The following is an 11,220-nucleotide window of genomic DNA, read 5'->3' on the forward strand; positions in this document are numbered from 1 at the left end:
TTGTCATGATCCACACAATCGAAAGCGTTCGCATAGTCAATAAAGCATAGGTAAACATCCTTCTGATATTCTCTACTTTCAGCCAAGATCCATCGGACATCAGCAATGATATCTCTCGTTCCACAGCCTCTTCTGAATCCAGCTTGAACCTCTGGAAGTTCTCTGTCAATGTATGATTGTAGCCGTCTCTGTATTACCTTTAGCAAAACTCACATGGGATATCAAAAAGATTGTCCGATAATTTCCACATTCCGTTGGGTCACCTCTCTTTAGAATGGAACACCACCACTAGTAAGATATGCTCACTATGAATGATGGAATGCTCAATCATTCAACATCGAAGGGCTAACATGAACCTAAGGACAATAGACTAAGGTGGGTGGAAGGGAAACCGGAACCATAGGAAGGAAGACATTCCACGGAGGGGAGTTCAATCATTGAGATGAAACAAAATGTATGATTTTTTGCATATAAAACTAACGAACTTGTCTGTAAACCTTCACTCAATTCACAATAAAAAGTAAGAAAACAAATGAAAAAATGGGGTCCTTATATATAAAGGAATCAATGCATTTGCATTATGGTGTTTGAAAAGAATATTGAAAGAACCATGAACAGACAAACAATCGTGTATTGGAAGGAGTATAGTTAGAATGCTCCTTAGAAGCCAAGATGACGAGACTTTGTCTCCCATACATGTTATCAAGAGGGACTTGTCCCTGAGCAAATGCTCTCTACTTGGTCAAATGGAGGGTCAATGAAAAATCAAAAAACCTCCAGGGACATGGATTGAAACAGTGGCAGCAACAATGGACTCTAACAATAATTGTGAGGGTGGTGCCAGACTGGGCAGTCTTCATTCAGTGTTGTGTAGGATGGCTGTGAATCGGAAATGACTCGATGGCACCGAGCTACTACTAACATTTAAAAAGAAGGAAGTATCATTTCAAATGATGTGCAGTTAATTAAGACCCATTCCCTTCCTATAAATAATGATTAATTTAGAGGGAAAGGCAAGCACAAACATAACTAGTAGAGTTATTTAATAGTTATTATTTAGTTATTGGAGTCCTGGTGTGGGGCTGGCGGTTAATGCACCAGACTGCAAAGCCATTTGAACTGCAAGGTCAGTGGTTCAAACTCACCATTGGCTCCCCAGAAACCCTATACAGGGTTGCTGTGGGTGAGAATCAGCTTGATGGCACTTCACAACAACAGAAATTTAGTAATTCATAGAATGCAGCTTTTCTTTCAGTAGTACACAATTAACTACTAATCCTGTTTAATATAAAAATGATTAAAACCATTTACATTTATGTAATACTTTGCATTTTTAAAGCATTTTGGGCTGTGTCTCAATTTAGGAGTCATAGTGTGGTGCTGTAGGATAAGCACTGGACTGAGCTCTGACAACATAGTGGTTATGAAATGGGCTGAGAACTTCAAGGTCAACTAGTTCGAAACTACCAGCCATTCTGTGGGAGAAAGATGAGGCTTTGTGCTCCTGTAAAGATTTCCAGCCTCAGAAACCCTATACAGGGTTGCTATGAGTTGGAACAGACGCCACGGATCAACACTGGACTGTGAACCACAGGTCGGAAGTTCAAACTGACCAGCTGCTCCTCGGAAACCCTATATATGGTTGCTAGGAGTCAGAATTGACTCGACAGCACTTCACAACAACAACTTAACCTTCATTTAATTCTCACAATACTCTTGTAACTTGAGTTTCTGTCTCTTGTTCCATCTGTAATAACCTGCTTTCTGTGCCCTCGCACTGGACAGGAAATGGATACTATCATATACAGAAAAAGAAGTTTGTGCAAAATTTAGCTATGTGAGAAAAACTGTGCGTAGGATTCTTGACATGTGAAAGGGGGCTTGGAATTAGGCAGTTTGTTTTTCTTCATCAGTCCTGCCTCCAACTGGCTGTGAGGTCACTAGAAAGTTCCTAACCACTGGGTTCCTATTTTCTTTCCTAAAAAATCTGAAAAGAAAAGAAAAAAATGTTATTTCATAGTAGTCATCGTGCCCCATGTCCCGTGGTTCCCCTCTCCAGAAATCTGAGGAAGTAGATGAACTGGAATTACCGATTCTCAGCTTCTCAAGGGTGTGAGCACACTGGGTATTTACTCATAGGATTTCATTGCAAAGCCGAAATATGCTTCAGAGAGGGAAGTGGGCTCATCTCCACCAGTGGACAAGAACCTGAGGAATTGGGGAGCAATCATTAGAACCTCAGAGCTTCTCCCCTAAGAGAGTCGTTACACCCCAGGGGACTGATTTGGAATGTCTTATTTGAGTTCCACCATTCCTTGTCTGCACATATGTGGAATGCGGATTCCCATGTTTTTAATTGTATGCAGGGTAAATACATATGTTAATGATTTGTACTAAGGACGAGTCTTCTGGTTTTGTGCAGGTGTTTGCACATCATAAACGACAAGGCATGTCTGGGCTTTTTGTGGTCAGTGTTTCTGGGTCACAACTGCTTTGTTGTGGTTCGGGCTTTCCTTTCATATGAGCCAGGGAGGGAGGGGCTCAGGCTATCCCAAATCTGTTCCTGTTGTTCATACTTGTAGTACTGAGAAGTTTGAGTGAAATTATACATGTGAACCATGTAGTGTGTCGCCTGGCACTTTGTGAATCCTCCAAATACCGACTCTTGTTGGTAATTATAGGTGAGCACAGAATGGTCAAGTGGGAATTTGAAGATATTGTGAAATCCAGAAAAGTCATTAATAATGTAAGACTATTGATTGTTACAACTTCTTAAATGGATTTTCCAAGTTAATTAGTTTCACAAATCATCTGGTTTAGTCCATCCAGGTTTAGCAACATGAAGTCATCTATTTCTTCCTGTTACATGAATATAGGATGTGGGATGCCCAAAGCAAGCCTTTATTGAATATTGAAAGTTATTGGTGGTGTTAGGTGCCATAGAGTCAGTGCTGACTCTTAGTGACCTAATGCACAACTGAACGAAACACTGTCTGGTCTTCTACCAACCTTACAATCTTTGCTACGTTTGAGCCCATTGCTGCTGCCACTGTCCTAATCCATCTCGTTGCGGTCTTTCGCTTTTTCTCTGACCGTCCACTTTACCAAATATGATACCCTTCGCTTGCGACTGGTCCTTCCTGACACTATGTCTCAAGTATGAGAGATGAAATCTGGTCATCCTGGCTTCTAGGGAGCACTCTGGCTGTACGTCTTCCAATACAGATTTGTTTGTTTTTCTGGCAGTCCTTGGTACTTTTAATATTGAAAGTAGAGAAAGATAAAGCTTAGCCTCTGCTTTCCATAGTGATTAACTCTCTCCAAGTACTGACCCATGTTGTATCTAGTATTAGTTGGAATTTTATCTCAGGTGCACAGAATTCTTGGACTTGTGAAAAATGTCCACGTTTGGACATTCAGTCTTGATTAGAATTCACTTTTGACTTGTGTGTCTCCTCTGAATTTCTTGAGGCAAAGAATTTTAACAGAGGGTCTTTTTACCCCAAAGTAGTCATTCAGTGAGCACCGTGTAACCCAAACTGACTAAAAATGGTAGAGTACAAATGAATTCTGAAGACCAAGGTAAAATTGATGCCTTTGAATTATGGTGTTGGCGAAGAATATTGAATATACCACCGCAAACTGCCAGAAGAACCAACAAGTAAGTCTTGGAAGAAGTACAGTCAGAATGTGCCTTAAAAGCAAAGATGGTGAGACTTTGTCTCACCTTTGATATAAGGAGCTTGGGTAGTATAGTGGATACAAGTCAGGCTGCTCCCCTCACGAAGTTCGAAGCTCCCAGCTGTTCTGTGGGATAAAGATGAGGCTTTATGTACCCATAAAAATGTACAGACTTGGAAACCCTGTCCAGGGTCACTATGAGTCAGAACCTACTGCACAGCACACCACAACCCCCAAACCACACCACCACTTGGGTATGTTATCAGGAAAGATCAATCCCTGAAGAAAGACATCGTGCTTGGTAAAGCAAAAGGAGCTCTGATAGCAGCATAGTGGTTATGAATTGGGCTACTAACCTCAAGGTCACCAGTTTGAAACTACCAGCTGCTCCTCAGGAGAAAGATGAGGCTTTCTGCTCCCGTAAAGACTTACAGCCTCAGAAACTCTGTACAGGGTCACTATGAGTTGGAACCAACTCCATGGCACACCACCCTAATAGAAGGTCACGGGAAAGAAGACCCTTCAAGTGTCTTCAATAGTGGGCTCCAATATCACAGCTGTGAGGATGGCACAGGACTGGGTAATGTTTTATCCTGTTGTACATAGAGGGTCACGATGGGTCATTTTCATTTGGGGTGTATATAAAGGGCAATGATGATTAGTCACCCACTGCTCTTTGAGTCTTCAGAATCCTAAATCTCATTACCACCAATATGACTGAGCAATCTTTAGCAAATCTTTAACCCTTTAGTCTTGAAACAAACAAAACACAAAAAGCTATTCTCCATTTTCTGACTTTTTGACAGTATTCAGTGTAGCACACAAGCAAAAAATGTGACATAAATCTTGTAACCCAAATTGGCTCCATTGTATAGAGAATGTTCATAGTATCAGACACTTGCTTAATTGATAATTTCTACATCAAAGAACTTGCTGTAATATCCTGACTGTGATGCAGGAAAATGTCATGACATCACAGTTCTCCTGACCACGCCTCAGCTTTTCTGGGTAAATAGAAAAATTGCTGTCAGTGGGGTTCTCCAGAATCCTGGCCCTAGAGTTCTGCACCAGTGAGCAGTAGGTGTGCATGGGCAGATGTCAGAATACCTCCAGGGATCCATGAAAGGTTATTTGTAACACACTGTCTAGAACTCAGAGGCAGGGGACTCAATCCAGGGGGCTTGGTTTGAATGCATCTAATGACATCAAGACCGAAAAATTGCAGTTATCATGGACTTCAAAAGGAATCTTAAGGGGGGAGAGGGAACACCTATCCAATATTCACAATGATACTTCAAGCTAAGCTGTGTTTTTGGCTGTTCTTAAGCAGACGTTGTCCCAAGCCCTCTGTTCTCTTGGTGCCTTGTCCCTGCTTTGCTCTTCAAGCAAATTTGCAGCTGCCAACTCTGAGATGAGAGCTAGCCAGAGTCCAAAACCAGTTAAGTATTATCTCCTTTAAGGTCCTTTAAAAAAAAAATTCTGCTTTCCCATCAAATGTTATTATCTCTCATCTCTTCTCTCTCATAGTATCACTTCTGAACCTCAGTTCTTGTGTGTGTGTGTGTGTGTGTGTGTGTGTGTGTGTGTGTGTAAACTTTCATGGGGAATTAAGTGAATGTTTACAGAGCAGTTTTTGCATTCAACAAATCATATACTTTGTTTCATCTCAGTGATTGCAAATCCCGCCATGAACCAACAGTTATTCTGCTTCCTCCTACGGTTCTTAATTTCCATTCCACCCTCCTTCCCAGCACCCCTGAACTTTGTTCTTCGGTAAACATTACCTTTTTGAACATGAATGGTTGGCCATTCCATGGTGAGCACACAGTGCTATCTACTGCTTGGCTGAAAACCACGAGGGTGAATTCCATTCCAGACCTGAAGAATGGCTGAGGGCCACGGTCTTGGGTTGCTCCAGTCTCTTTCTGATCAGCAAGACCAATCTGTTTTCTATAAATTTGAGTTTACTTCCACATTTTCTCCCACTCAACCTGGGACCTCCTAATGCAGTCCGTCTCAGAGCAGCTGATAGTGGTATCTAGTTCTGCTGGTCACAGAGTCTCAGAGTCATGAAGACTGAAGCTTAATTCTTCCTGCTCTAAAACTCTGTTCTGTATGTTTTATGTGACAGTCTTTCCATGTTTTGATGTGCCACTTAAGTAGCTTGCAAGGACCGTGATAAGTCTGGCTCAATGTTAAATGGGCAGAAAGGAGAATTGAAATGCCTTGTGTTGGATGAGACATTTTGATCCTTCTTCATATGGAGTACCCCCTGAAAAAATAAAACAAAACAAAACCAACTGCCACAGAGTAAATTCTCACTCATAGTAACCCTATCTTGGGCTTCCATAAATGTTAGTCATTATAAGAACAGACAACCTTATCTTTCTCCATTGGAGCAGCTAGTGGATTTAAACCACTTTGTAGGCCTATATTTAAAATCCCCATGGCATAGCTTCCAGCATCGCAGCAACATGCAAGCCACCACATTACAATCAACTGACAGTCGAGTGGTGGCCATGGCTCCTTATATATTTATTATTGTTGTTGTTAAGTGCCCTCAAGTCAGTACCTACTCATAGCGACCCTGTGCACAACAGAACAAAACACTGCCTGGTCCTGGGCCAAATTCACAGTCGCTACTACTTTTGAGCCCATTGCTGCTGTTACTATGCCAATCCATCTCCCTGGGGGTCTTCCTCTTTTTCTCTGACCCTCCATCTTACCAAGCATGATATACTTCTCCAATGACTGGTCCCTCCTGACAGTATATCCGAAGTATGAGAGACAAAGTCTAGCCATCCTGGCTTCCTTATATATGGAATAGTGCAATAAATAAATAAATCCATAAATACACTAGCCATTCCTCCCACAGCCCTTACTCCACGGGGTTTGGTAATCTGCTGCAATTACCTCACTTTCATCAGACACCATACTCAAAGGTAATTGAGTTGATTAGGGAAGATGGTGGTGGTGATGGTATAAAGTGCCATCAAGTCAGTTCCGACTCATAGTGACACTGTATAGAGTTTCTAAGGAGTGGCTGGTGATTTTGAACCACTACCCTGGTGGTTCAAACCAACCTTGCAGTCTGGTGCTTTATCCCACAGCGCCACACCAGGGAAGATAACAGGTTATAATTCAGGGCTAGAAATGCTCAGGCCACAGCTGTTCCCGTCAGGACAGTCTCTCCTTAGCCGTGTCCATAGTCAGGCCTCTCGTTGCCAGGATAATAGTCACAAAGCTTTTATAGGGCCCACAGGACACCCACTTCTCCAAAAACACCAAGTCTGAAGGCACTCGGCTCTAGCTCCCCCAATTAAGTGCCTGGAGGTACCCCACTCTGCAGGCAAGCCTCCTGCCCAAAGTCCCTCTGCTTGCCTTGCTCCATGGCTTAGGAAGGCCACTGCTCTGCCTGGTATTCTGGTTCTTGGTTCTGCTGCTGCTGCTATTCTGCCATGCCTCTGGTGTCATAGCTTTCTGTCCCTGGGTCAGTGCACAACTATCTCACAGTCCAAAGGACGCATCCAATCCTGACTCTTCTCTGATGGTAGGGAAATCCCCTTCTTGCTTCTGGGATGGCTCATTTTAAACCCAGCAGGATGGTAACATTGACCAGTCGCCTCATTCCATTTCTAAATGTTTATAGTCCTGGTATGGCATTGTGGGATAATCCACTAGACTGTAAGGTTGGTTTGAACCGCAAGGTTGGCAGTTCAAATTCACAAGCTGCTCCTTGGAAAGCCGATACAAGATTGCTGTGAGTTGGAACTGACTGGATGGCACTTAACAACAAGTCACAATCATGTTAACAGTCACCCCCAAGTGAATCATATAATTCATCAGCATCTTCCACCACCTTCTTACCCAAACCTGTTAGAAAAAAAGTCATTTGGGGGGTATTTACTAAGACTGTGGAGTCTTGGTGTGGCATTGTGGAATAAAACACTGGACCACAAGGTCGGCCGTTCAAACTCAGCAGCCACTCCTTGGAAACCGTGTATGGAGCTGCTATGGGTCGGAATTGACTTAATGCCATTTAACAACAACAACAACATGGTTAGAAAAGATGTTCAATACATCACAAGTAGGCACTATGTCAGAAATAACACTGGAATATTAACTGTGGAAACCGTATTTGATTTTGTTTTTATCTCATTTGATTTGAATACAAAAATCTACAATTAAAATGATTCAGAGTTTTTTTCTAAATAAATGTCAAATTAATTCAGATAGCATCATGTACAGTTTACTCCTTTGTATACCCTCTGGTCCTAAGAACATCGATACTTTTTGTAGGGCCCAGCTTTGTTGCTTATGTGGCCCTGTAGGTTCAGCACTGGACTGTAAAGTCAGTTTGAACTGCAAAGTCAGCAGTTCAAACTCACCAGCCACTCCTTGGAAACCCTATTATGAGTTGGTATAAGTCAGAACCCACTCAATGACACTTAATAACAACAACAACGAGACAGAAAGAATTCATTGATTCCAGCCAGAGTTTAAGCTCCATGTACTCAGACAATTGTATAAGCAAATAAGAAGGGTAGATGGGACATTAGAACTATTACAAAGGACAGACATATACATTTGCTCATTGAAGGTGACTAGAACCTCGATGGCAGAGCAGTGGGTCTCAAAGACTGACTGTGGATACTCTGATCTCCGAGCCTGTCCTGGCATTTGTGATTATGCCTTGCTAACCTTCTCATCATTGCCTGATTTGGTGGTTGGTCTCGTTGCAGTATTACATGGGTGCATACACGTGCTGTGTCCTTCCTAAATCCTTGATCTGAAGCTCTTCTCCGGACCAACAATGGAGTCATTTCTCTCCATTGAGTTAACCCCAATCATTTCTTACCAGCAGCACTGAGCACATATCTGCTCAGGGCTCCCTCCTTTCCCCTGGACGCCACTCAAGCAGAACTCAGTATCCTCTCCCCAACTGCGCCTATGTCCTTGAGATGACAGGTTTTGCTTATGTCTTTATTGCGTGTCTAGGCAAAACTGATTACTTACAATAAACTCCATGGACAGTCAGTGCCAGCAGTAGGCTAGAAGATGGTACAAGTCACGACTGCTTCTTATTGATTTTGCATTTGTCCCCACTCCATTGGCGTTCCGCTGTGGGGTGCCAGAAAATCTGTGAGAATGTGATTACCATCCATTCCCCTTAAGCCCTGTACTCCAAGGATCCTGCTGTAAAATGAACCCCATTACTTTATCTCCTGAGGTCTGGCAATGTGTTTTGTATTTTCTGTTGATGGTCCTGGTCTGTCACTACATTTTGAGCACAGGTAACAGTGTTGAAATTTAATCAGCAAATGTCTCTCCTCTGAAATGAGACTCGGAAGCATTGCAGTTTTATCCATTTGACTATCTATAATCAACTATCTATAATTGCTGGTCAGCCAAAAACTTTCATACTGTACATCTTTTTCCAAATTAGAAAATGCACTGTAATGTAAAAATCAATAGCAGGCCTCCCCATAAAAACCTGTTTGAAAATTTAGCAGTACAAGATCTCAAATTCAGTACCAGCAACACTGATGTTCTTGAAAGTTGCTGCAGACAAAACTGCTTGATATCTAAATGTAGAAACTTATAGAAATGGTTAGAAATATAAAGTTAAAGTTTTAACCGGTTGAGAGACTTTACATAAATTACTGAACATGGAAGAGATCAATTCACCCCAGATATTCTGTTAGATTGAATTACAGGGTATAAAACACAAACAATTCATTGGAGTTGAGACAACAATCTGGGAAAGAAAATTAATCTGAAGTTTATCTGGAGCAATAAAATTTCAGGAGAAGAGTAATAAGAGGGAACAATTTTCTTCACTTATATATAAAAAAAAAATGGTAAAATGGTTTCAACCTGGGGGATAGCAGTATCAAGAACACACTTGGCAAAACAGGAGAGAATTCTATGGAAAGAAACTGGTGATTAACCCATTAACTTTGAAGTAAGAGTTAACTCTTGTTGGAGCTGTTCATGTAAGTTCATTCATTGTGTTGTGGATTGTATGAGAAACTGACCTAAACAACAAAATGATCAAGTATGAGTGTAAGGAAAAAGTGTTCCTACTGGGGTTCTAGGTCATACACACATGAGTTTATCCCAAGAAAAATATCTTTTAAACATATCCCTAAGATCAGTGAATGGCTGCAGACGGCATCTCCCAGTAGTAATACATTTATCTTTGTCTTGTTAGGGTACCTTTACAAAAAAGAACCAATCAAAAGAGTGGGTTCTAAAGGGATTTGCTGGGTTAATTAACTTCCAGGCAGAGATGTCAGCTCAGAAGCTTATGGCAACTGATTTGGGGGACAATAAAGGAGTAACATTTTCTCAGAGGACACATGATGAGTATGGGGGCTTACTAGGAAGAAACTTTAAGAAAATTGAAGACTGCATTGATGAGAAAAAGGCCAGGAAATTTGCACCAAGGATTTTTTCTTTCTTTCTTTCTTTCTTTGTTCCCCATCATGACCATGTATCTGCTTACTTGTGAAGGTGGCCAGGGCTGTCCAATGAAACGTTTCATTGGGAAACTTTACATATCCACCCTACAGCTCTGATCTTGCCTCCTCAGACTTAATTCTGTTCTACAAACTTAAAGGGCACAGAGCACAATGTGAGTCCCTCGAGGACGCCAAAACTGCAATTTTGCTGGGGTGTAAATCTAAGAGTGCAGAATTCTTTAGGAAAGGTTAGAGAGATGGAAACACCATCTTCAGATGTGTACAGACCTGTATACGTCCAGGAACAATAGCTTCATATCGAGATATTTGTGTTTAATAAAGGTTTCTTTCTGAATTTTCCACTTAGAAAAGGATAGCTTTATTCAGTGACAAGTTTGCGCTCAATTTTCAGCGCAAGATATGACGCTACTCTCTGGGACATCTTTGGATGTTATCATTTTTGCTTCTGAAAATAAAGGGTGATTGTTTTATGTAAGTAGACAGGGAGTACACATGGGTCTGTTAACCTGAATCATCAAAAAAGAAAAAGAAAAAAAACAAAAAAAAGAAGCCTCCCATAGATGTATTCACTTTAACAATTTTAATATTAAGAGAGACCAGGACTTTCTGCTTTCATTTGGGAACTAATCTAATATTAAACCTGATTCTATTCTATGGATGGTGATTGTTATTACTAGCCTTGATAGCTCTTCCTTGGAAATTAAGTCTTTACCATGACAGGAAGTTCCCCATTATCAATTTTTCTCAGAATGATTTTGGCATGACATTTAATAGACCAGTTTTTTTTAAATTTTTTTTTTTGCCTTTCTAGAATGACCTGTCTGAGCTTTAAAAAGTCTGAGTCAATATGCATCTGTCAGATACGGAGGGACACACTCATTAGTACCATGTTCTCCTGATTTGTTTAGCATTTACTGTCAGTAAATACTTACATCAAAAGCAGAATACTATTCCTGGAATTTATGACTTACTGTACGGATAGCACCACTAACTATGAAGTAAGAATAAGACAAAAAAAAAGTGCATTCTGAGTATAATCAGTTCTTATTTATCC

The sequence above is a fragment of the Chrysochloris asiatica genome, unplaced genomic scaffold (genome assembly GCF_000296735.1).
Source record: "Chrysochloris asiatica unplaced genomic scaffold, ChrAsi1.0 scaffold00358, whole genome shotgun sequence".
In the NCBI taxonomy this organism is placed as follows: domain Eukaryota; kingdom Metazoa; phylum Chordata; class Mammalia; order Afrosoricida; family Chrysochloridae; genus Chrysochloris; species Chrysochloris asiatica.